The 26709-nt window shown below is 40.1% G+C and overlaps 1 protein-coding gene across 1 annotated transcript in view; it reads left to right on the top strand.

Moving 5' to 3' along the window:
• The window catches only part of ZNF521 (zinc finger protein 521), a 208558-nt gene that overhangs the window by 7081 nt on the left and 174768 nt on the right, over positions 1-26709 (top strand). The window lies entirely within an intron of this gene.

The following is a 26709-nucleotide window of genomic DNA, read 5'->3' as shown; positions in this document are numbered from 1 at the left end:
TACAGAACTTCATATGCAAAACTGCATGCTCCTAGGGAGGATAGATGAAGGTCTTGATAATTGCATTCTTAGATTTTCATATCAGAATTCTGTATAAATACTTCTGTAGGTACTGCTCAGATGTGGAGGGCACTTGTATATGCTGGAGCTGAAAGCTGTGAAAGTAGGCTGCATAGCCTTCTTGCTGTTCTTCAAAACCCCTGTGCTTACCTTGGAGAGACAGCAGATCCATGATGAACAGCCAACATGGGCAAGGAGGCATAAACTCCTCCCCCTTTTGCTTGGAAATCATTAATCTCTGCTCTTGAGATTATTAATCAGTCATAAAACCAGTAGATCTTCACCTCCTGGGTGTTTTAAAAGCAGCCTGTTGCATTTCCTGAGTTGTCTGTTTGTGACCTCTTGTAAATGAAAGCAGCTGATGTCTGTATCACGGAACTGTTATTTTTGACTCGGGGAACCCCTGTAATAAACCTGTTCAGGAGCATTAATTGTAAATGCCAGAACTCTTGTTCTGTTTGGAGGTATAAGAGGAAGGAAGTGGTGGTGTCTTCGGAGGGGCTTTGAGTGCTTCCTGTATATCTTTCATTGATTTTTTTTTCCCTCAATTTTGCTTCCTATTTTCCTCTTACTCTAGCCTGATTTTCCATCTCTAAAAAAGGCAGGTGTTTCTTTTAGGACATACTGGCAAGGATAGCTTTGGTTAGCTTATCTACTGCATGTGTCCACCAAGGACTTTACACCATGTGAACCTGAACTCCCCACATAACAGCAAGATACCGGATCAGACCCGCTGTCCCTGTACCAGTGGGGAAACTGCTTGCCTTGCTGAGTACCATGGACAGAGACACCTCCTCACTGGCCCAGGAAGTCCTGGCCTGCAGCAGAAACCACTCAACTAGAGACTGTAGTTCTCTCATTGGCAAAGGGGTTTGATGTAGGCAGCCCCAGTGCAGTGGTTACCAGGTCTAGTTCTTGGTACAATTGTCTCTCAACTGTCTTTTACATTTAAATAATCTAGCATCATGTATGGGGCTCTTAGGGCTCATCTTGCAGCAATCCACGGTTTACTGGGCAAATGGAGTATGGCAGCAGAGTTTGGCCAAAGTGCCGTTACACATACAAGGTATCCACTCCTGTCCAGAACATGAATCCAAACACCCTGGGATTTGGACATCATACATTTGAAGCATGCTTTTGATCAATTCTGCTCAAAGCTTCTCAAGTAAATACTCTTCCACTGAAGATAAGGAGTGAATACTGAGGACAACAGTACAGTTTTGCAGGTTAAAAGGCCCCATGTGCTTGCCACCTAGAGTCTGTTTTTCAGCACGTACTCAGAGGTTTATGTAAACAATATAGCTTACTTCAGTGTCTTCTTCCCAAGCCATGCTTAGCAGTAGGACTTAGGGTCATAGTCCTAAACTATACCACACAACATGTCAATGTGGTGCTTTTTTGACATAGGACTGTGCAAGCATCGATTAGGCATACCTGACATGCCATTGTGGGTGAGTGCAATAGCATTAGGCTCTGGGAGGGACCACGATAACATTATAATTAGTTCCTCTTCTGGCTTTGGTATTTTGTGGTTACCAAGCTAGCTGTACATGATTGTCCCTGTCTCCAAGCACTGACTTGCCCAGCTCCGTAGCTTTTTCAGACTTAGTTCAAGTTCCTCCCTGGCACTCCCTTGAAAGTCTGCCCTAGCTAGATCCAGAACTTTGCTTTATTACATTGACAGTCTGTTGCTCCTTTTATTTATAGCCACTGCTGGGTGTTCTAAAGGTCAAGCCGTTTCCTCACAGAGCATTTCCAAATGGGCAGTACAGGCTATCTCTTTGTGTTACCATTTGGCTACTGTGTCTTTCCCATTGAATATTAACTTCCCTCTCCCAGTGCTCGAGTGACATCTCCCGCCTGTTTCAGAAGAGGGTCCAATTCTGAGATATGCCAGGTGATGACATGAGGTAATCCACTGACCTTTATCAGGCATTGTGTGGAGGACGTAACTGCCAGAGCTTATTCCAGTTTTGGGAGAGCAGTACTATAATCACTATTTGATCTATGCAGCAGAAATTCCTAATTCACATTGTCCAAGGAAGACAGTTGCCTGCAGGGGAGAGAAGGGAGGGGGCAGGGGGAATCATCAACACTGGCACATATGTGAAGAAGAAAAAATAGTCATTACTTACCCTATGATAACTATGCTGCTTCCAATTACTGTTGTAATCAATATGGATCCTGTGGCCAAGCTTGTCTTGCTTTTCACAGTCCTCAGTAATACAGACTTTGAATTGTAAAGCTGCTGCTGATACAGGGTCATAGCTACCCTGACCTTTACCCAGTACAATGGGAATTCATGTGTATGATTCTAATAGACACACTATTAAAAATAAAATAATGATTGTCTTGCATATATGCACATACATACACCTACAGTCCATATTTACTACAGGGTTTCAGAGAATCAGTTACCGTAGAGTAAATACCTGTTGTTTATTCTATGCTTCTATTTTACTGGAATATTTATAACTTATTGTCAATGTATTACAGAATGGGTCTTGTTGCTATGACAAATTAGTCTTTTTAAGTGGTGAATTTCCTGCACCTTCTAAAATAATTTTCTTGAAATACTTGCTGTTTTTATTATTGGTGCTTGCTTTAATTACCATTTAGAAATGAACGGAATGGGAGGTACAACAGATTATCATTACTTATATGTTCAGCAGTTAAATTCATAGCTTGAAAGCCAAATGTAACAAAATGCCCCACAGCTCTTTAACACTTTGCTTAATACAGTTGTAGAAGAACCTTAATTCATGTTTATACAATCAGCTGTAGAGTGTTCAGGCTTCCAGGTGATGTGGTAGTTCACTAACACACCACCTATGTGGGCTCAGTTTATGCTCTCAAGCATCATCTGGAGGGTGTAAAAAACCTGCTTTTTATGAAAAAAGAATTGTTAGAGGGGAAAGGTCCTTAAAGACGTTCCAGTCCCTGCCTGGTCTTGGCGTAATAACCTGTCTGAGATGGTCATAAAATCACTTCTGCTTCCATACTGTGACTCTGCTAGTTAGAGGGAATAGCATTAAGACAAAGAGAAAGCACATCTTAATTCACCCATGGTGTTCTGAGCTAGACCTTGTGCTTTCTTTTTAAGAAAGACACCTATTGTATCAATACACGGTTGTGGAAATCCACTGTGATGCTCAGATAGAAGTACAGTCCTGGCACAGGATGCTGCACCTATGGAAAACGCTGGAACCTGCAGTCCCTTTTACTAAAGCGCCTCTGTTTTTTGCAAGACACCAGATATGCCATTAATTCCAGCTGTTCTTCCAAAATGACTGATAGTTGAGGCAAACTCTTTCTTAATGTGAACCCTTAATATTCCTAATTTTATATCGCTGTACTTGTATGAAGAGGTCATAGTCCTTAGCTGGGGATATCATTTGGGAATGCTGTAGTGTAACTGAGATCTATGACCTCTTAATAAGCATCAGGAGAAAGAGATGGGGATCATTCTACAACATGCCCTGGGGGTACTTTCCCTTCAAGAAGGCAAGCTGGAACTGTTCAACTTTTTTCTTTCTTTCAGTTTTTTACCTTCAGGGGGAAATTGATCGATTTGGAGATGATTATTCCATAATCTCTGAATTTTTCTCTTCTACACTGCAATGGGAACTCCTTGAAGTTTAAAGGGGTTGTGTCTCCTGTGTGCACTGTGGAATGAACCCAAGTAGTTTATGGGGACAGCAGTTCTCTTAGCACAGTTAGTGTGATAGTAGGCAAGTTTGGAACTAAAATGCCAGGAGGGTCTGTGGACAGAAAAGGCTAAATTTGTTATTAAATTTGGCTGACTAAGCATGATCACTTCTCCCAGTGGATGCTTCATTTGGGATTTATTTTGGGGGGGAGGGAAGTGGGGTTTTCCCAGAAATGTGCATGTATTAAAGACATGGTAGAACTGAGAGTTATCATGGTGAATTGAAGCAAACTAGAAAAGGCGAACTGGCAGTCAACTTCTAAAAACTCAAACTTGACAAAGAGTATTTGACATGGATTTAATAATGACATGAAATGCCAGAACTTTATCTGTCAAATTTTGGTTTAAATTTGCACTTAATAATATTATCAAAATCATGTTAAGTTTATAAATGTACAAGTAAAGTGATTTAATAATTTTGTCTGTAATATTTCTGAAGTACATAAAATGCAGTAAATTATTTTGCCTTTATGTAAACAAGGAAAGCATGCTTTCAGGACAGGGAATAAACTGGAGTGCTTCAAAATGTCTTTTGAAATAGAAATCTACGTAAGATAGTGCCATGGATTGGCACTTGGTTGATATGTATAATATATGGGAATTAATTTTAAATTTCATAGAAATACCTGTCACTGGTTTATTGCCACCCTCACCGTGACCAGAACTGGTGTCTCTCATTTGTTTTACTGCTGGATCCCAGCAGGAAGTGCAGTCTAATGACTGAAGGAAGGTTGGGTGACTCATGCGGGGGAGGCTGGAGAAGGGTCAAGTTTTTCAAGTTCTTCGCAAACCTTCTACCAGCTGTAAAAGCAAAGCATAGGGAAGTGAAACGGCAGTTGCGAATTTACCTTTCTCAGACAAATGCAGTCTTCAGCATGAGTGCATAACCATCAGTTTTACTGTTAACACATTAATTAACATCAATAATTTTTCATATGTATATGTTTATTTATTATTGCTGTTATCTGGCTTCTGTACGTGGCCAGAAGTGATGCTTGGATTTTTGCAAAACACTGAGCATGTTTGATCTTTCCTGTAAACTCAGTTTCTAAGCAACACATCCTTTGTCCTGAACTATTTTAATATGTCAATAACCGTAGGTTTCTGTATGATTCTAATTATTCTTCTAAACTGCATTTGAAATACTTAAAACAGTTTTAGTATTTGCTTTTTCTGTCATGTTATGATTAGAATATTTTGCATTACAGGACAGTTTTTCCTTCACAAGGCATCTGTGTAGCCTGACTGGAGAATGTTTTTCAATTTATGTCCATCAGTTGTTGGCTGTAATCTATGCTTCAATGAAACCAACGGAAATGTCATTATCATGTTTGTTGAGGGCAGTATTTCTACTAGTGAGTTCAAATTCTCATTCGATTGTATTATTGCTTTCAGGATTCTTCTCCATGGCACTCAGATCTCTTGCCTTTCCAACATTTTATCATTTCAAAATAGTCAGCACTAAACTAACTTATTTCCAAATAGCACTTCCCAAACAACTGACAGGCTGTGGTATTAATGCTATAGTTGCAAGCAGTTTCCCATGGCAGGTTAGTCTGAAAGTAGAAAAGCTTCCCCTGTCTGCCATGATACCAGGTGCTCTCAAAAGCAAAGGCTTAGAAAATGGAAGAATGCAGTTTATCTTATTAAAATTAGATTCTGCCTCTTTTGTGACTGTCTCCACCTGTCATTGTCTTTGATTTTCTCTTGTTACTTGGTAGCTCATTCTTCTGTTCTTCTTAACTTTATACTTCCCATTCTCTTACTGAGTGTTTCTGGAGGTGCGCTTTTATTTCTATTGCCTTTTCCACTGTCAGCAGATCAGGTATCCCTGCAGTTCTCCCTTTGGCTGAGAAGGGTGGAGATGATTTTCTCTAGTGCTGGAGTATCCCACTGCTTCTCTCCTTCTTGTCTGTTCTCTCTCCTATTTCACTCCCCACTGTTCTGCTGTTTGTATCTGTTCCCTTTTTGCCTCTGGGATCTCTAGAATAGTGCTACTATTCCTATTGGGTTCTTCAGCAAGAATAGTGGACTGAAACTCACTCAATATACTAGTTTCATTCTACAGCCTTTGCTGGACTTGATGATGGTTTTTCATAGGAACAAAGAACATAGATGCAATCTCAGGTCTACAGCCCATCTTGTTAATTTGCACAGTCATCCATTGCAACAGTCTCATTCTTGATTTGGTCACTTTTTGATCATGTTTATAAATGCTCCAGCTTTTGTGCAATATTTCTTAAAGAATGTACCATAGTGGATACCACTGAAAGTATCACAAGAAGTTCCCAAGTGGTAGGAACCTTTACCTCTCATAGCATGGGGCAAAAGAGTGTTTGGTATTCCACAGAACATATGTTTTTTGTCATCTCAATGCAGGTATAGCTGGCCCTGAGTTATTGTTGAGGGTGAGTTTGTGTATACTGACTTTGCTTCATGAGAGGCTTATAGCCTTTTCTGTTGCATTTCAGTTATTGGACAGTGCCTGAAGTGCTTGAAAATTGCTTGTGCAGTTTTCCTCTATGGGCATGGAAAGAGGCCCAATACAAATTAAAGGCTAAATTCTACCTATTGCAAAATTCATAGGCCTGGGTACGAAATCAAAGAGAATCTCCATATGCTGTGAGTCCCACACATTTTTTCATACAATGTTACTGAAACCACACCTCAGTTAGTGGATCTGATGTTGCGAGGGTGGTAAAAGGGGCTAGCAGATGTAACTGATGAGTAAATATATGTTCAGTGTGTCGGTATTGTTCTTTGCATGTGGGGCAAACCTTATATTTGATATGCCTGTAAGAATCGCACAATTCCTTTCATTCTCTATGCTCCAAATAATTTTTACAACTATTTATCTACAATACCATGAAATGTAGCCAGCTTTGCAGAAGGCAGCAGCTAAGACCCATGAGACATAGTAGGGGGAGACAGGAAGCTGGCCAAGAATAATGTGGCAAACCTCCTGCTCTTATGAAAAGTGCCACAGGATCTCTGCTGTCCACAAAAAGCAGATTGCACTGCAACTTTTAAGATGCGAATGGGTGGATTATTCCACACGTGCATTGCCAAAAACTGGCTGATGCTTTGTTTTTCAGGTGAGTAGTACTCATGGGAGTTCCGTGTTTCAAAATGGTATGACTCTTCTTTGTCACTCCTTTATTTCAGGGGTAACTGACAGCACGAGCTCTTTTACCATACACAGAGGGAGGCTGGCCCTGATAACCTAGCCATAGCTGTAAAAACTGTTCCGCATGCAAGGGCTGTCAGTCCCACGTGATTCTGAATCATGGGGCCGAGGAAGCGGCTCAGGGTAGTGTTTAACCCTAACTTCCTATCCTGGCCCTCCCTTTTCTCCTCACCTCTCTTCTCTGGGAGCTCTAGCACAATATTTTGACTTGTGGGCCCAGAGGGCTGACTGTGTGGCAGACGCTTAAAGTAATTATGGGCTTACTTATACATTTTACTGTCAAACTACGTAATTTTCGATAGAGGGCATAATGTATGTTTTCTAATACTCACTCGTTGAGGCTTGGGGTTCTGCCTCTTCCTAGACAGCTTAAAAATCAAACCACATGTTGTAACAGACCCCGGTACATTTGCCATAAAATTCATGCAGCATTCCTCCTTTGGCTTCCATAACATTCTAGGATGTATAAATACAAGATGCTCTGTGGAAGAAAAGTTAGGATTTGAAATCTTTTACTGTAATATGTAGAATGTGTTTACTAAACTGTGGAAGCTGTTAGGGGTACAGGAAATGTTGTGTATTTAGGTAGTCAGTATGCTCTTAGTGAATTGAGACATGGAATAATCATTCTTCCATCAGCCAAGTGTAGTAAATGTGGTTTGCAATCCAAATGTTATTTGCATAGTTTATAGGCTTGCCAGCTATTCTCTTAACAATGAGGTATATAGTTTTATCAGAACTACATGCTTATTTCTGAGGAGGGGGAAATGGGAAGAGCAGAGAATGACATCTTTTACAAACAAATGAAAAAGAAAATTAATTGTTTTGCTATTGACTAAAAGTAAGTTTTAATTACACATTGCAGTTGCATTTGGTGACGCTGAAACTGCAGAAATTTTACTTTGAGTGTAAAAATGGTTCTTAACATTTCATCTACTCCTTTTTTTGGGTGGAAGAGAGACACATTTTTCAAGAAGCATCTTTTTCTATAAAAAGATTTTGCAACTTTTGACTGGGTCTAAGTTGTTCATTATAGTATCCTCTTTCTCCTTCTTTCTTATACATTGCTTAAAATGCTGCATAAAAGATTCTTCTTTCTTACTGCTTCTCAATAAGCAGTTAAATCAGATTGCAAGAAGAGTCATTGTGAGTTAATTAGATTGCATATTAGCTTTAGGGACATGGCTCCAATATAGAACTCTTTAGTTGCCTTTTGTATAATAGTGTTTGCCTGTAAAGGTGTTTTATGTTAAAATTCCAATATAATTATGTTGTATGTTTCAATTAAAAATATTCTTTGCAATTAGCATTTTTGCTAGCATTTCATCTGTGAGAAACACGGACAGTCTCTTTTTTTTCCTCAGGAAACTGCACATCATCTCCTGGATCCAAAAAGTATCTATTTTTGTGTGTGGATAGCTAGCCTACACCGGTTAAATGCTTCTAAAATAACATGTGTAATGTTATATTATTTTGTAAGTAAAGACTGTAGCATTCCCCTTTTCCAGACCTTATGAGCATAATCAGGCATACCATATTTTAAGAAACACTAAGCCTGTCCGAGCAAAATGCCTGCAGGATCTCATACTTCTCCCCCTATTTCTATTTTTTTTTTTTTTTTAACATAGACCTGGCTCAGATTTATGTAGTTCATTTGAAGTTCATGCAGGGAGTGGATTAATCATTCAAAGACAGATAGCTAAATAAAGTTACTTTAGCTTAAAATTTGCAACTCCAAAACTGATCTCATAAAATGAGTCCTTGTAAGTTCTTTGGCATGATTCTTCTGCACCCAGTCTGCACTGTTTTCTATGAGCTAGAGCAGGAAGGAGGAAAGAATAAAATTCCTATTTCCAGTCGAAGGCATGCTTGGTGACTTGTTTTCTCCCTGATATTTAAAATTAAACCCACTCATTAAGCCAACTTTCTTAGCATTACCAGAAGTACCACTGTTTTCTCTGAGCTGAGGAAGCATAATGAAATTATTCCCAGACTGAAATCCAATAAACTTCAAACTAGAATTTACCTTTACAGATAAAGGTAAGTAATTTAAGAGAATACTAACCTTCTCCACACTGCCTCATTATTCAAGGCCACGTCTTTCTAACTTCTTGTGTTCCCTCCCCACTTCTCATTTATTTTTTAAATTTCTTAGCTTTCTTCCTTTCTATATTACTTTTGCTGAGAATATGGAAGACTCTTGTGCTGGTAGAAAGGGAAATGATGTAGCTGTGTGTTTCATCTGCTGTTTTTTTAAAATAACTTACAAGTAGTAAAAATCTGAACATCAACGACTAATGTTTCTTACTTTCAGGACTTTTGTGGTATGATTATTTGCCTGTCCTTTCAGAAGATTCATAAATGAAAGAATAGACATGGTTATTCAATACAGATTTGAGGAAGAAAGTGGGGAAGTGATTCTACTTGATTGCCGACAAGAAAATTAATGCAAGCCATTGCTCCCTCATGAAGAAAATAGGTTTAAAGTCCACTCATTTCTTCCATTGTTAAGCCATGAGTAGATTTTAAGCTATTTAAAATTACTGATCCTGAAAAGCCAACCTACATGAGAGAGGTTCAGAGAGTGCATAGTTGAATGTGGAGGGCACCAGGTGAGAATAGAGGAGTTAGACAAATTACTGTCACTTTTTGTAAGTAGTTACTTATAGTCAGAATCCTCTGCTTCATGTAGATAATTAGTAACTTCAATGTTTTCATCCAGAGAAAGGCATACCATTTTTTTCTTTTCTTTCTTTTTTTTTTTTTTTTAATAATTTTGAACTTCCATTTTGCAATGACTGGTGAAGAAATACTGAGTATGTGTCTCTTAAATCCTGTCTGTCTGGGGTTTAACTCCCAGTGTGACAGTACCATTTTGCCTTAGGTCTTTGATGTATTTATCCTCATGGTGTCTCAGAAAGGTTAGGAAGATCTAAGGGTACTTAAAAATTAAGTAAAAATGAACTTAATCACTTAAGGTGAGGTGCACATGCTTGCATCCAAAGTTGTGACCCTGAAATGCTCTGCTCAGCTGTTACCTCCCCTAAAAGACACCTTTCTGGCACACTTAATGGTCTCTTGTCTCAGCCTGAGCCCAGAAGTACCACTGTTTTTCTAAGCTGAGGAAGCATAAAGAAATTATTCCCAGACCGAAAAGCAGTAAACTTCAGGCAAGTATTTAACTTCACAGACAAAGGTAAGTAATTTCACTGAATATTAACATTCTCCACATTGCTTTGTTCTTTTGACTGTCCCACAATCTAATACTTTCCACTACTTCTTCCAGGCCATCAGTGAAGGGAGCTTTTGCATGTGAAGTGAAATGGTATACCAGGGAATTGTTATTCAGGAATGCTCCACTTCCAAATTTGGGGCATTAAGATGCACAATTTATTTTGAAAGAAAAAATAACACACACAAAAGACATAATGATAACTCTACCTTGCCTGTTCAGATTGTTCTTAAATAGCATCATGAGGTTAAAGTGCAGGAAGATCCTCTGTTAGAGCTGTGAGTAATGGAGGATGTGAAGAGGAGGTTCTTTGTTCAGTGGTGTTGCACTTCTCACTATTCTTTGCCCTCTTCCCCGTGGCTTAGGTGGGAAATAGGAATATATGGCATTCCAGGATGAAATTGCTGGTACAAAGCAGACCTACTAATTAGAATTGTAAGCTAGCCTTTTCCTTATACTAGGTATGCCAGTTAATACTGTTACAGAGAAGCAAGTCATGGCGCATGCATATACTACCAATCACTCCCACAACAGATTTCCGTGTAGCTGTAATAGTACTGGCCTGGTTTCCATGTTGTCCTTTTCCCATGACAGATTATACCATTGTATTTTGTATACAAAATGAATTCTTGTGACTCTGAATTTAGGCTTTGTGGAAGCTGACTGGGAAGTAGGATCTGGAGGTATAAAACTTGCACCAACAGTGCTTTGCTACAAGGTTATATATTGATTTAAACTACGGGATCCTATCCATCAAAGCTTCTATTTCAGAAAATGTTTTCTGGGAAACTTTCTTTATGAAAAGTGTAGCAAGCCCTTCAACAAATTGCTGCTATTTACAGAAGTGTATGTTTTATTTGAGATCTCAAATACCTATCTGCAAGTCTAGAGTAAAGGATGAGACTTTAAAGATTAGAGGGCAACATCTGTTAACTCTGGCTGTTTTGCATATCTATATAACGTCTAAATTTGTTCAAATGATTTGAAAATAGGTACGCATAAAAGTATACCCAACATTTAGTTTACTGACCATAATGTGCTACTCATTGAAACGAGATTATGACTTGCAAATGGATCTCCAGTCTAAATAATCTTGCAGACATGTAAAATGTCTTCTGTGGAAGAAGTGAAAGGATGGCAAATCATGTGAGTAAGGTGGAGAATATGATTGCTAAAATTTTTAATTGCTGAATAAATATCTTAATAGCTGAAAGGATACAGAGGTGCCTGAGACCCATGTCACTTCACAGTGAAAACTAACAAAACAGTCCTCTGTTCCTCCACCCTCATCACTGCTTCAGTTTAATTTATGAAACTTAAAAGATTTAAATATTGGCATGAATAAATGTGACCAGACAAAACAGTAAACAGGACTGTATCTCTGTGCTTTTGAGTGATGCTGAAAGCAGAACTAGCATCAAAAATGAGGGAATAGAACTCTGGATTTCAGTGAAGTCACTTTAACATACTCACACAAAGATTAACCTTCTCTGTAAAAGTAGTAGTTAGGTATTACTGGGACAGCCTTCTTTGGCCTTCTATTTGCTGTTACTTATTGCTGTTTGCTAGAGCAAGTGAAGTAAATACCTGAGGAAAGGACCTTGTGCTCAGTGTAATAATCAGATTGATTTGGGAACCTAAGTTGAATCTGTTCAGAAACTCTTAGTTCATAATACACATGTCTGCTGAAGTACAGGAAGGCTGAGCACAAGCAAATAATGAACATTCAGGTCCCTGAATTGCTGAAGTTTCCCAGAATTTTGCATTGTGGTCTGGGTATCAAAAGGAAAGAGGGTGATTAAGAAGAAAAGCTTATTGCATAGAATGGAGTAGAATGGATCTTAGTGCAAAGACCCTTGCGGTAGTGAGCAGTAACTGTGTTATGTCTGTATTGTATGGTATAATGCTATGCAGAGATAGTTTAGGTCTCTAAGTAAGAGTGTTGTATTAACTTTTGAGTAAACAACTTCTTCTTAGGATGCTGCTTCAGTTCCAGGGCTGGCAAGATCCCCAGTAACGTGGGTATTTTATGTTTGCTTTAATGCACAGTGTGGATGTGCCAAGTCTGTGTATTTGATTTGCAAAGGACAGAAATTTACTGATTTCTGCTTAATTTGGTTGTTGATGTTTTATGTTGTCTGCATAGTGTGACAGTCCTTTCATAAGAGTCAACTCTTTGAAATACGAATTTCTGTAGAAACCAGTAGTTTCACACCTGTGTCCTCTGAGCTTGGCAGGTTACTGAATCCAGGAGACAGGTTTTCAGTCACTGAAGGTAGAAGTGTAGTTAACTTCACGTGCATTGCTCAGCCTATTGAATTTGTCTGTTCGCTATTGGCCTGCTGTTAAGTTAGGGGAGTGTACAGGTACCTTTCTGAACAGGGAAACAAGAGTTCGGTCTGTTAGCAGTACTTCTGTGTGTCCCACCCTCATTACAATGTGTTTCATTTTATATTCCATTTTTCCTTGTTAATTTGATCCTGTCAGTAGTTAAAACCAGGTAATTTGATCTAGAAATGATGTGACTCATCTATGGAGAATTGAAGCGAATGGAAATTTAACATGAAAGAGAGACCTGTCTTGGCACCTGTTTTTCTGAACCAGTATACAGTGACCCTAGAGAAGTTAAACAAGGAATTTTCTTTTGAAAGAGAAGGCAGAAATTCTGCATGATATTAAGGAGAAAAGAGCCTCGGGGAGGATCTTTCAATCACTGAGCTGACAAAATGCTCCAGAGCAGCACAGTCCACTTTTAGTGTCACGTTGAAGAATGGAGACACAGTTCAAGGGTGTGCTATTAGTATCGCCAACCCAAACTTCAAGTGTACATGTGATGGAAAGGACCCTGCTGTAGACAGCTAGCTCAGCTGCTGAGTGGTAGTAACTTGAGAATACTAACAGGTCTTTTCTTGAGATCTTATTAAAGAGAAGGCTCAAAAAATTCTTGAGGAGATTCAAATCATTGATTTATTTATCATTATTTTTAAGCTGGAGCACACTGACTGTCTTTTAAATATAGAAAACGAAAACAAAAGAGAATAACCTGGTGAAGTATAGGCACTGCTGCCATCTTTATTATTATCCTGTGCCTCACTCAGGTGGTATTCACAGTTACCTGGACTACTATCAGACTTATGCCTCGAGGACATCTACAGTGCTCATGAGACAGGGCTTTATAGAGCAGACTCACACAGCACTCTGCTTCAGAAATGAAGTGATTGCTGGCCAGGAGAAATCAAAAGGGAGCATTACATTACTTCCCACTGCAAATGTGATCTGGACCAACAAGCTGTAACCTGCACTGACAAGAAAATTAGCCTTGCCACTGTAGTTTAAGGGGGAAAAGCATTTTTGGGTAAGATGTAAGGCAGTTTCCCTTTGGAAGTGTGGAGGACTGCCATGTTATCAGAGACAGGGTGAAGCTATGGAGTGGGAAACCATAGAATGGTTCTAGTTAACTTTTTGAGGCATCCATATGTCATTCATCAAATTTGCCTTTTGTCTGTCTGAAAACAGAATAAACAAAGGAGATGGTCTCCTACATAGTTCTTCTCAGTGAAGTAGATAATCTTGGTTCACTGAGCAGAATATAAAATGCACCATTCTCGGTGGCATATGCCATAATGAATGCTTGATTTTGAACATCTGAGGAGTACATGCCCCCCCCTCAAAGCCACACTGTCTGAGTATGACACCCACAGTTTCCATGACCGAAGAGGCTGAGAAAAATGTTTTAAGGGAGGAAGTCTTGATGCCACGTCAAGGTAGGCATTTATAGACTGTCATGACAAAAAGCCCTGCGTGAGAGCAAATAAATACATGAGCTTGTTTTTTCAGTTTATAAAACTGTGTTTGCCAAGGATCATAAAAATGGGAGCAGTAATTGGGATCAGTATGCAAATGCTATTTAAACTCTCCACAATTATTCCCTACCTCAACTACAGCTTTCTTCCCCATGGTCTTTCCTCCTCTAGCACATTTCAGCCAAAACACAACCCACATCCAACTGGCCCTGCAGCATCTAAACTGTGACAAAATAAGGGAAACGGAATTCATGCAATTGGAGATTTTACAGAGCGCGTCTGCCAGCTTTTCAGGAGCTAACCAGAGGAGTGTCCTTTGAGTAAAGCACCTCAGGAAATCTGTCCTCTGTCATGTATAGGCCCCAGGTTAAGTAAGACTAGTGGATAAGAGCAGCACTGTAAGCTATGGCTGAAAGGAATCTGAGGGTCAAAGTGGATGACGAAACACAGAGCAATGATGTTCCTGTATAAAACTATATTCAGTAATGGCATTTCTGCATGTTTCATCAGCTGAAGTTTTGAAGTGCTTTAAAGATGAAATTCTGTAGGACAATATAAAGGTAATCTATACTTCAGTCTATACATCAAACCGTGAGAGCCTCTGACATCACACAAGAAGTTGTTTGGCCATTGGCTTTTTCTGGATAGCCCAGAACATGGAAACCCAGCAGGACCACAGCACACCACCACAGAATTCAGGCATGTTTGCCCCTCTGGAAAGAGTCCGTGTGGTCTTTCTGTGCGTCTGGGAACTAACCGTCACTCACTGCCAGTATGCTGGACTGGGTGTTGGATGGCTTGTCTTCACCTAAATCTTGGTCCTGGCAAAACACACATACATCATTCAGTGTCATTGACAGAAATCAGAAGAATGTGATTCTGCAGGCCATTTCTTCATGTACACAGTCACCAGGAAGGGTGATGTCAGGAAACTGTGTGCACCCCACAAGAAAGCACTCTTGGATGAGCAAGCAGTAGTCATCTTAGGAGGAAAACAATACATGAAGTCACTGTATGACTCCATACATTATTTCCTCTGTGCCCATGGGACCACAGATGAGTCAGCAACAGTTCATGGTTTGTAGTAACAAAAGTAGCTGACAATTGTAACAAAATCAGTATGGATGCTTGGTTCTCATCCAGGGCCAGCGGGAGGTTCTCAACCAACAAAGCCAACGCAGTCTAGTCTATCAGGACATCTGTTGCTTATGAGGGGAGTGATGTAAACAAAGAACAGCCCTTTCTTCTTGTTTTATCTGCTCATTAACAATGTGATGCCTTGTGAACCATAAACATACAGTGTATGTTAGTTACTGGCTTTGGTGCTCATTATACTGTTGTCAGATAGGAAGTCTCATCTTTTAAGGTATTTGCAGTATTGTTGCAGGAATAAAGGTCAGGAGTGGACCTGCATCACTGAGGTGAACAACTATCTCAGGGTATAATACCACTGGTGTCTAGTTTTCACACTCCATCAACAGCATGATTTTGGAATATCTCCCTCACACCGAAAGCTGTAAAGTTTATACTGAAATACAAAAAGCCACAACTATACTATGCCAGAGGGAGACCACAGAAAAGACTGAGGCCGTCACCAAAATGTCCTTGCAGGAACAGGATATTTTTAAAATAAAACTTCCAAAAAGATCATGGGAAGCAGATGATACCATACTGCAGAGGAAAGGTCTCTCCCACCTGGTGGAAAAAATCTATTCCTGAACTCCTTATCATGTGATTGATTTAACCCTCTGAGTATGGGGGAACACTACCACCAGGCACCCAGGGCGAAACGAGAGCTTCCCTCCTACATTTATACAAATTGTGGTGAATCTCCATTACTTTGTAAGAAGATGAGGGAAAAACCTCATAAGTAAAGTCGTGCATCAGAGAGAAGGATTAAATCCTGCTTGGTTCTGCCAGGTGACCAGTTGACTCCCTGAATCATGGAAAAGAATGGAAAGACAAACAAGAGTAAGTCTTTTTTCAAGCCCCATCTCAACTCTTGTGCCCAAACATGAGGGAAGATCATACAGTTTTTACCATCCTTCTTTCTCCTTCAGATGGATTCCAGCTAGATGAGCTGAGTAAACATAGTCTTAGAGAGGGATTTTATCACTAGGCATTTATAGGAGATAGGACCGAATTGCCCTAGAGTTTCATTGTGATGTGGGACCTACGTCTTCACCAAATTCCTTTGAAAAATCTTGTTTCTGTTGCATCGTTCCCCTTTACTTGCCATTTGGTACCTGGGTTTTGCTGTGATTTACATAGTAACTTGAAAGCAAACAGCACCGTAATCTTTAGAGGGTTAAATGTTACCTTCAGTGTTTGTGTATGAGTCCTTTGACCCCAGTAAGACTTCTGCTCATGCAAGAGTAGGGAGTACAGCCTTGTCTCTGGCAGCCCTCAGGCAGTAGTTAGGATTTGTTCTAATTAATGGATTCTCTAGTAGGAATTATTCTGCATTTCCCAAATACATAACCAGTGAATTCTTCTGTTAGTTTGTTGTTCTGTTTTAATAGGGCTTTCAAACATTTCCTCTAGGCTTTCAGAGGAAAAGTCATACCGAGTGCATTATTCAGTATTTTAGGCTGTGCTCATCATTGCATTCTTTCTAATCAAAGCACCTTTTTGGTTATTGTGTGTACTCATAAACTACAGACAGCATGTAGCACATAGATTTGGCTGCTTTTCCTTAGCCACTCTGAAAATTGTAAGCAAAATTGCTTTTCATTTTGCCTGACAGCCAGTTTTAATTTTATTCATCATTTTATCAGATTATATAACATTTCTGTTGTCTGCATCTGTCTTCTGACTGCTTTCTTCTCTTTTCCCTTTTCCACCCGTTATGTTTATGCTGAAAATATGAAAACAACAATAAAGAAGAGACCAATAATAGCTTGTTGCAGTAAAAAGGGCTTATTAAAAGGATATTTTCTGCCTGGGTGAAAAAATTCCTTGAAAATATCATAAATACTTTATAACACACAGAGCTACACTTTTATTGTCTTCAGAAGTTGATTGTCTAGATAAGCCATTTAAAAAAAAAAAAAAAAAAAAAAAAAACCACAACCAAAATGTCACATTTAAAAAATAATTAGGTGAGTTTTCTTCACAGTCCAATTAGGCATATTCCAGATGAAACATCAAAAAAGGATTAAGTAACCATATAACGGGTGAGAGCTTTTCAAATCAGTCTGATGACAAAGCAGATGATATACTTTCATTTTGTAGAAAAATTGCTAATACTGTAACATCCAATGGGCTTGGTTTTATTACATGTTTACAGGGCTCTTCATTGTGGTCTCAGCAATATGAAGAGCTCTGCAAGCATGCAATAAAAACTGAGCAGACTTGGTGTTAGCACTATTCATTGGTGTCTCTCGTAGCAGGGAACTTCTGTTTAAATAACGACTGAAGGTTCGTGGCGTGCTCCCTAACCTTGGATTCTAAAGATAAGGAGCAGAAGGAGGATCTTTCTAGTAAAGTTTTTAGATTGTTTTGTTTTCTTTTCTATAAGTACATAAAGTCTTTTATTTAAGATATCCAAGATTTGCTGGTAAGGATGATTCATAACTGAAGTCCAGTTTTCCTTTGGGATTAGGCACCAGTGTTTGTTTTTTGTTTTTCTAGCATAGCAACTGAATTTCATCATTCATTTTGTCATTTAGCAATAGAAGACAACTTCACCAAAGAAGCTCACAGTACAAGTAAAATTGGAAGTAAATGGAAGCCATATGTTACTATAATTTCCAAGGTTAAGAAAAAGCTATAGTTCAGGCTATATGATTTTTAATGGAGAGAGAAGTATACTTTGTTATCAATAGCCTTGAGTTTTTAAGTGGTTTTTTTTAATAGTTATTTATTTTGTTAATGGTAGTTTGAAGAACACATTATGCCCAAAGTGTTCAGAGCAAGGTTGTTGCCTGGCAGTAATCCATTTCTTAACTTATGTACAACTGTGGAGTTATTAATGCTAGTCAGGTTATGTGCAAGGATTCAGGAAAATTCTTTATTCCTCATTGACTCCTGACAGTTATTGTACCTAGGAACTGGGTAACGTGTTCTGAAGTGAGCAATTATGGAAATGTTTACTTCACTGGCTGCATGTAAATGTGTGCAGAGAATGTACCAGAATTTTTCCTTGGGGGTATTTAATTCTCTCCAGGGCAATGAAAATCAAATGATTTCTTTTTTTTTTTTCCTTTTTTTTTTTTTCCCCAAAGCTGGGATGTTTTTTTTAAGTGCTATAATGCAGCTGAATAATGATGAATGCAGTAGACAGAAAAGAAATATAGAGAGAACTACCAACAGATCTGGAAAACAAATTTTAAGGTGGAAGCTAAAACCAAAAAGGAAAAAAGGGGATAGGGAGAAAGGGAAGGCTTGTGATAGATTCAAGTTTGCTGGAAAAAGGATATAAAATGGATACTCTAGTATTCAGGAGTAGTACAGTGCATGTAATACATCTGTTTTTTAAGAACATAAGCGATTGGCTCAGTATTGTTCACATCGGAGGGCATCACATTTGCTTGTTAATTAAATGCAGTACCAGTACCTACTGTCCCTGAACAGTTGGGGGAAAAAATCCCAATATGTGTACATATCTGTGAAATTTCTATAGGTGCGTGTGGATCTCATGCAAATTACAACTGGATTGTTACTGCTGCTTTTTTTCTCTCTCCCCTAGTATTTCACGACTATTTCTATGTAGCCATTGAGAAAAGGAAACTGGTTTACAAAAAAGGAATTTGGGCAAATGTGTTGCTTTTAGGAGAAATTGAATGGGATGTTTTCATTGCTGAGGTTTTTTTAAAGCCAACTCATTCTGTATATGTACATTAGGGTCATATATAAAGAGTTTGAACTGAAATCCTGGAAAATCTTTAACGTATTATGTAACTTGTGCATGAATCCAAACTTAAGAGTGTACTCAGCACTGAATGCTTGCCAAAGGGAAACTGAATTTAGTTTTTTGGGCTTTCTGAATAAGATTCTTAATTATATCAAAGTGATTTTAGAAATCAGGAGTCTTCACATACTGTTTTACAGTAGCAAGAGTAAATATTACTTTAAATTGGCCTCGATGGTCATATGCCTGTCATTAGACTAGAATTGGATTACATTAATTAAAAAAAATAGTTGCTGACCTTTCTGCTCTAATTTTTTGTGTGTATTTTTCCTGAATTTCTTAAGGAAGGGTTTCATAAAAAGGGTTTTATGTCTTGCAGAAAATTGAGTTTTGTAGACATTACCTAACTCTTGATTTGTCACACTGGGATCAATAACATTTCGCTGCTCTTAAACACACAGAATCACAGGGGACACATAATGTTTTTTATAAGTGCAGTAAAGTTAACGTGTTGTTGAAACAAAAACTCCTCTGACAGTCCTGTAATAAGTACACTCTGAAACTAGCAAATTATCTGTAATACTAGGAAAGGCAGGAGGAGTGCTTAAGAGTACAATGTGTATGTTGTTGGCACTAGGTACAGCATGAAGATAGAAAGAAGGATATTCTAAGTTATCTCCTCCCTTACATGTCAGAGACATGGTATAGAGCTTGATTTCCCTGGCATCCATGTTGTGGGATTGACAAAGTGGTCATGAGCAGTTTTTAGGTTGCTTTTTTACCTCTCATTAAAGCTGGTGCTTCAGCACCTCTTCAGCAGAAGTGGGTTCTGCTGTGACTTTGTGAGTGATTCGAATGGCTGTAAATTTATGCAAGGGGATAGCCCAGTAAACTGTGCAAGAGAGGCATTAGAGAATGTCAGATGAATGGACAGCCGTTCCCTTCCCCTAATAGTCAACAAAAGTTTGTTCCACAGACGCTTGCCACTAGAACCCCCCAAATGACTCTGATATTTTAAAGTAGCTTTGAATTATAGTTGAATGAAAGAAAGATCCCTTCTCCACTGTCTATTGTCTAGAAAATAAGTGGAATTCAAATAACACATATATCCATCTTTGTTTCCTGATTTAGAGAATCAAAGGAACTGATGTTAGACTAATTTGTATAGTTGCACTGAAATGGCTGTATTCTATTGCCAAGTTTCTTTCTGGTTTCATACCAGAAAGAAAAGAAATGTGTGTTTTTGATATTTTATGCATCCCTCTAGGAATTAAAAAAAAGGGGGGGGGGGGAAATAATGTGAAGGAGTTTTCCATTTATGCAGGAAATGCAGCTACAAGACCCAGAAAGGTGTGGCTGATGTGTGACCTTTCCTTGGATTTTCTTCCTTGAGAGATTTAAGGGCAGGAAAGGTTGAGAAGCTGTTTAATGTTAAAGGAATTTTGGATATTGATGGTAGCAGGCAGTGGCCCTTTTATGCACAGTGGAAGTGCTGGAAGATAGATGTAGCCTGATGTGAAAATCTTGTCACTTTGTGTAAGCTGGTGCTATCCATCCTTCAGCACTTTGCAGAGAATGTAGTTTTATGTTCATTTAATAATTATCCATTTTGGTTGTACTTGTCGGGGAGAGCTTCTTGAGCCCCATCAGTTTTTCAGAGAAGCACCACTCAAGCTCTTCTGCTGAAAATGTTTTTCCTTTCCTCCCTTCACTTCATTCCACTCTTCCCCTTATCGACACACTCATCAGTGCCAGAGCTCTTCAGTATTCAACTCCTGTCCTTTGTGAAGTGATTTTGCCCAGACACGTCTGGCTCAGGGTGAAGTGCCCTCCCCTGAGAGCACGCACTGCAGCCCCAGGTCGCCAGCACCATGAATACATTATTATCCCAATTTCCATCCTGTTGCCACGGCAGCACTTTTGGAGCTGCTGGGTTATTAAGTCGTACATCACTAATACCCTGATATGAGCAGAAGTTGGATTTAATATCGGCCTTTGATCAGATTACCTCCCAACAGTCAGCTGTCATTAGAAAATTCCTTTGCTCATTATACCCTCAGAGCTCTGGCCTGTGTAGAAAAGGGGTGGCAGGCCTGATACATGGAGGCAATTTCCAGCCTAGGCCTTGTATTGTACACTTAATTTATTTTCTGACCTTTTTGATATTTGGAAGATTCTGTACAACTCCCTCTCTCTCTCTCTTTCTCTCTCCCTCCCCTTGTATGCGTGTGTATATGTATATAAGTAATATCTTTAGTTTTGTGGGGGCCTTTTTTTTTTTTTTTTTTTTGTCTCTTGCCAAGTGATACTGTACTTTGTAGGAGAGTGTCTGTTTTCTGCCTGTCCTCAGGTAATGTATAAAACATGGTGCTTCAGGTAGAGATGAAGGGTAAACTGATGTCCCCCTAAATGGCCAGCCTGTGTATGCACCTAACACTTCACTGAGCAATCTGTCAACATGTCAGCAACACATGTTTTATAAAAAGCCTCCAGTGGGAGCAAAGGCTCCTGCCAGGGCTTAGGAAATGCTTTGAATTCAGCAGATTTCTATTGCTGGAGTCCCCCGAGGTTCCTTTTACAATGCCTACATTTCAGAAATTTGAACTTGGGACCCTTAGGGGGTTCTCTCCGAATGCCTGAAAATGTAGAGTTATATTGTTGCGTGTCCCCAAGCGGTCTTTACTAATACCTGAATTCGGAGAAGCTGGAAATTACAGAGCTCCCCAGGGGGAGCTTTATCCACACCAGGAAGAAGAGAATAACTCTGCAGGGAGATTGCTTAATGCATTGCTGAAATAAAAGAATTTGAGAGAGATGGGTTGAAGTGTTTTTTTTTTTTTCTTCTTTTCTGGCCACTCCTTCGGCTTAGCTAAGTCCTTAAAGACAAAGTCAGGGTAAAGAAGCAGCTGGGCTTTTTTAAATGAAATTTTAGATGTGGCTTTTGAAACAGTCAGTTAGCACATACGTGTGTGCGCGTACGTGTGTGTGCGTACGTGCAGGCATACGTGCATCCTGAGAATGTTTCTGTTCCATGTAAAACTTTATTTTGCTTCTGTTGTGCATCCTCGATTTTTCCCTCTGCTCCTCTCTCACAGATGCCTGAGTGCGCGTCCCCTCGCTTTGTCTTTTAGCCTTCAGAAATAACTCTGCTTGCATTTTTCGCACTACTACGAACTTGACTTACCTTGCGGTTGGCCTGCCCTCTTGCGCAGTGCCTTTTCCGCGGGGCGGGCTTGCCTCCCTCCCAGCCCAACAGGATGCGGCTCAGCCTTGCCCTGCTCGAGAGAGTGCAGCGCTCGTGCTCACCGCCTCATCGTCCGGCTGTCCCTCAGCTTGGGGAGAGCCCAGCCACGCCTGCCAAAGCCAGGCCAACCCTGCACACGTCCTAAATACGCTCTGCAAGGCAAGGGAGAAAGTATTTCTAAAAGCGCCCTATTGTTACAGCAGGAGACTCCACGTCATGCCGGTCGTGTTCTTGCTAAGCTTCCAAGATAGTAGGAAAATCTGAAACCCAACTGTGGGCTTTTTGTCATCCCCAGTAAGGCAAAAGCCTCTCCGCGTAGACTGCTTTTCGAGATCTTTCTGTGGCCGGCTTTTGACACCGCATCACCTGACGCGATCAGGAGGGAGCCAGGGCCGGCCCGTGTTTACCCGCCATCCTCGGGGGACGCAGCCCTACCTTGGAGGCCAGCGTCTTTCAGTTTTACAGACAAAGAGGAGGCCAGCGCTCGCACACAGCTCAGCCGGGCCGGCCGGGGTAAAACAGTTCCAGCTGTGGCCGCTCATGGATTCGGGGGAGGGGGAGGGGAGGCATTGGCTTGTGTTTTAGGTGCGGCTTCATGCATAGAGCTTGCTCTAAACATTGCTTTTAACTTCCTTAGAGGAGGGGAAAGGGATATAAACAGCAGGCGATTCTCAGCTCAGGAAATTATAAGAGCATTTTAAAACCTAAAGTACAGTTTCAGGTGGAATTGGCATTTCACTCTGTTTTGGGGGGAGTCTAAAAATAATTTTTCCCTCATTCTACAGAAAATCTTTTCCTTCTCAGCACTTCTCAGTAAATGAGGCAAACTCTGCACTGCATTTAGTTTGGTGGCCCTAAACATGGTGGGCTTACAGAAGGCACGTCTCGCTTTCGGAAGGGCTAGCTTTCTTGGTTTGTTGGGTGATTTTCTTTCACATTTTTCTCCAGAAATGTATGAGGTGACAAAATTAATTAGACCGAACGCAGGCGTGAAAAGTTTGATAGCGCATATGGTTTTAACTAATGCTTTTGCTGATGCGGCTACTGTCCTCTGAAGGCTTTATATTTACTGTCGCAGAATAATTGAAGATCAGGGGAGGCTTTTAATCACCCACAGAACAGTGCATGTTTGGGAAAGGCTAGGAAGGAGGGGGTTGTACCATTTGGAGATGAGAGAGCGGGAGCTGGGGTCAGCATGCACCTTCTGCAGAGACACCTATTTAAAAAGAAAACCTAAACTGTTCTTGCCTTCCTGGAGTATGAGAGTCAGCCGGTATTTTTTATCCTTAAGAAAAGTGATGAGAGGAACCTGCTTTTGATATTTGTGAGTGCAAGTCAAGCTGAGCCTCCTGCTATATTTTGGTAACACTTTCACTGGACAGAATGTTTGCCCTGTTCATTACAGAAGTGGTGCCAGCTGCCTGTCTGACAAAGCAAGTGTATTTAAAGTGCCTCACTGTGTGCTTAATGCATTTGAAGAAGGTGTTTTGTATTTTAAGTACTTATAGGCGTCCAGTGAAACATTTGCATCTGGCACCCTTTTTAAAAATAAAAGAGGAGAAATTTTCTCTTCCATGTGGTGCCTTTCATGAAAATGCATCTGTCCTCTTCACTACCCATTATCAAATACAGAAAGGTTTTGTACTTAGGGATTTTTTTATTATTATTATTATAGTTGTATTGGTAAGAAATGTGTCTCTCATGAATAATATCAGCAGGAGTTTCCTATTAAATGGTGTTGGGCATGTCATGGACAACTCGATTTAACTTTTAAATTTTCTGTTGCCTCCTTAGGAAGGATTCAGACAGTGCATCAGCATAATCTTAAATTTATTTCCTGGGGAGGCCACATTTCTTGTTTTCCCAGTCCTCAGCCCTGAACACAAAGTCCTTCTCTTTTTCTGCGTAACTTCAGAGCAAAGTTGGCCTGCCAGATGGAGTGCTGCTGCACTGGCTTTCCCCTCTCAGACACTGAAACACATTATTTTTGAACCATACCCTGTCTCCCCTAAGGCTCAAAACTAAAAGAGTAGCCTGAACTCTGATCTCTGGCATGGTGGCATGATGCACTGCGTTACTCCTAGCAGGCCAGTGTTGCATTTTCCTGCTTTCCAAATGAGTGTAATGTCATTTCTTATCCTTTCTAAGATTTTCACCCTGGAGGAACGTGGTCAGGATTATTTAGAGGAGTTGAATGCAACTCAGTATTTGCAGTTTGACTCCGTTGCGCTAGGAATATGCAGTTGGGTGATCCTGCATTCTTAACCAGAGTGCCTGTTCAGAAGCCAGCAAAGAAAGACAAGCAAGGTTTCCATTGGAGAGAGATTGCTTACATAGCAATGCATCGCTTCTGTGGTAGCAGGCAATGTAATTTTCCTTGTCTTCTAGCAGAAAAGAAAAAAAGTCCGGTTGCAGCACAGGGGAAAATCAACGCACAGGATATGTAAACTGTTTTTTTCAGCTGTTAGTATCCCGAACTACTTAACCACTAATTAGTTTCTGTTTCTTTTTGGTACTTGTTTATTTTTTTTCATCTTGGCACGTTTGCCGTATTATAACCATGTGCTTCATTTGATGTCTACCCGTGGACTCAAAGTAGATACTTTGAGGAGCAAAATTAAATCATTATTTCTCTTTAACTGGTTAGATATGCTGTCAGGAGGACTTAGCCATGTTTCCCACCTGATGGTGGTTGTGAAATGCGTATACTGCTTGCTTTGTCAGCGGAGTAAATTTTGACTGAAAAAAGAAAGAGAAATTCTGTTTGAACAAAGGCTGTGTTTTGTTTGTACAGTGTGCTGCCAGGCCATAGTGGTATTTCTTTTCTCAATGAAGCCTGTGTATTGTATGAACAGCAGCCTCATCATATAACAGTGTCATAAGTGATTGTCTCACCCATGTATTAGAGCCCTCTGTCTCATCGACCAGCAGCATCTCTGAATATTGACGATTTACACAATAAAAGGAATCAATATGTAGAACAATACAGAAATTTTTAAACCATAAAATTAAATAAAAAGATGCTGTCTGAGCAGGCAACCCAACATACACTTCACATGAGGTACACAATATAGTCCATTCATTTGTAGGACACTTGCTAGTCTGCTGAAGTTTTGATCTTTCTAGTGATAGAAAAGTGACAACTAACAGGCAAATCTAGAGTCCCTTTCTCTCATTTCCCCCAGGTCCTTTATGAGTCAACCTTCCATTTCACTGGGAGGTGTTTGTCTGGTTAGGGTGCCTCGGTTGGGCTGTTTATAGGGCAGCTCAGGGTTTATTACTGGGTCCTCCAAGTGGGAGTTATTTCAGCCACATTTACCAATTACAGCAGTTAGGGAGAAAGAGCAGAGGTGCTGTTGCCTGACAGGTTAAGCACTGGGCACCTGAGCCTGTTCCCAGATATCAGCTGTGAGTGAGTTGAAGAAAAAAGACTCTTGTTTTGGCCTCTGCAGTGTGGCAGCATGTCAGAAAGCTGCTCGGGCAAATGCCTGTCTTCAAATATATAACTAGTCTTCTCAACTTCATTGGTCGTGTCATGCCTCTTTGCCACTGCTAGGGACTGATGTGAGTGTATCGCAAATACAGGTTTATGGTATGAAGTACTCCTGTTTTAATCTAGACATTAATATGAGCAGCATTCTGGCCAGGACCGCATGCTGTATTTTCAGGTGAAAGAGCCATGCCTCTGTCTGTCTTGTCATCATCCCCTTTTTTCTCATTTTCCCTCAGCATTGTCACCTTTAACTAGTTTAGTTACGAGGAGTTAAGACCATCAGTAATCTCTTGTTTGCTGCCTACCTCAGACAGCAGCAAGCATGTACACAAAAATGGCAACTTACCTGGTGATAAAAGTGCAGAGCGAGTGTGCCTTTTTTGCTTGTATACTTGTCTGGTGTTCTTGTTAATCAACCACAAAGGGGTCTCTGCTTGTGTTTTCCTATGTCCTTGTTTCTTATGGTGGAATCCTCCGTTTAATGTGTTTAATATGGTAGGAATGTGGAGTAAATGTTGTCCTGCTCTTGGGTTACTCTACTGGGAGACTGTTTTCTTCGTCCTGTCCTTCCCTGCCCCCTTGCTCCACCTCCTTTATGGTATGGGTTCTCTAGTGTCTAACGAGGTGCCTCAAGGAAGGCACTGAGAAAATAGTTCTTTTCTACCTGACTCTGTTTTCTCAGAATTTATAGGAACTTGATAGCATGGAGTCCCTTTTTTACTGTACCAGATTTAGTTGCAGTTAACCAATGGATCCAAGACTTATCAAGTGGGTTATGCATAGGCAGATAGATGCTGTCTGGTAGCATGTGCTTTATTTCTTTGGGAAATCAGACTGAAGTTACTCTATTCTAACTTCTTAGTTATTTAATTTCCTGCCTCAGAAGTGGTCCCAATCCAGAGCTGAAGGAATGGAATATTCCTTCAGCTCCAACCCTCACTTCACCATTATCCTTTAGACCCCCAAAATGCAATATTATCCGTCAGGCTGAAGAGCTCTGGGTGGGAATCCCAGCGAAGCCCATCAGTGCCGCTTCTTAATCAGCTGAAGAAGTCACTGTTCAGTGAAGTGAAGCACTCTTTGCCCTATCCCTTGAGTGCAGAATCCAGCTTGGGATCTCTCATGCACC

This window comes from Haliaeetus leucocephalus, unplaced genomic scaffold (assembly GCF_000737465.1).
Source record: "Haliaeetus leucocephalus isolate CR32 unplaced genomic scaffold, Haliaeetus_leucocephalus-4.0 Scaffold428, whole genome shotgun sequence".
NCBI classification, from domain to species: Eukaryota; Metazoa; Chordata; class Aves; order Accipitriformes; family Accipitridae; genus Haliaeetus; species Haliaeetus leucocephalus.
Note: the sequence above shows the minus strand (reverse complement) of the source record. Positions and strands in the feature narration are given on the sequence as shown.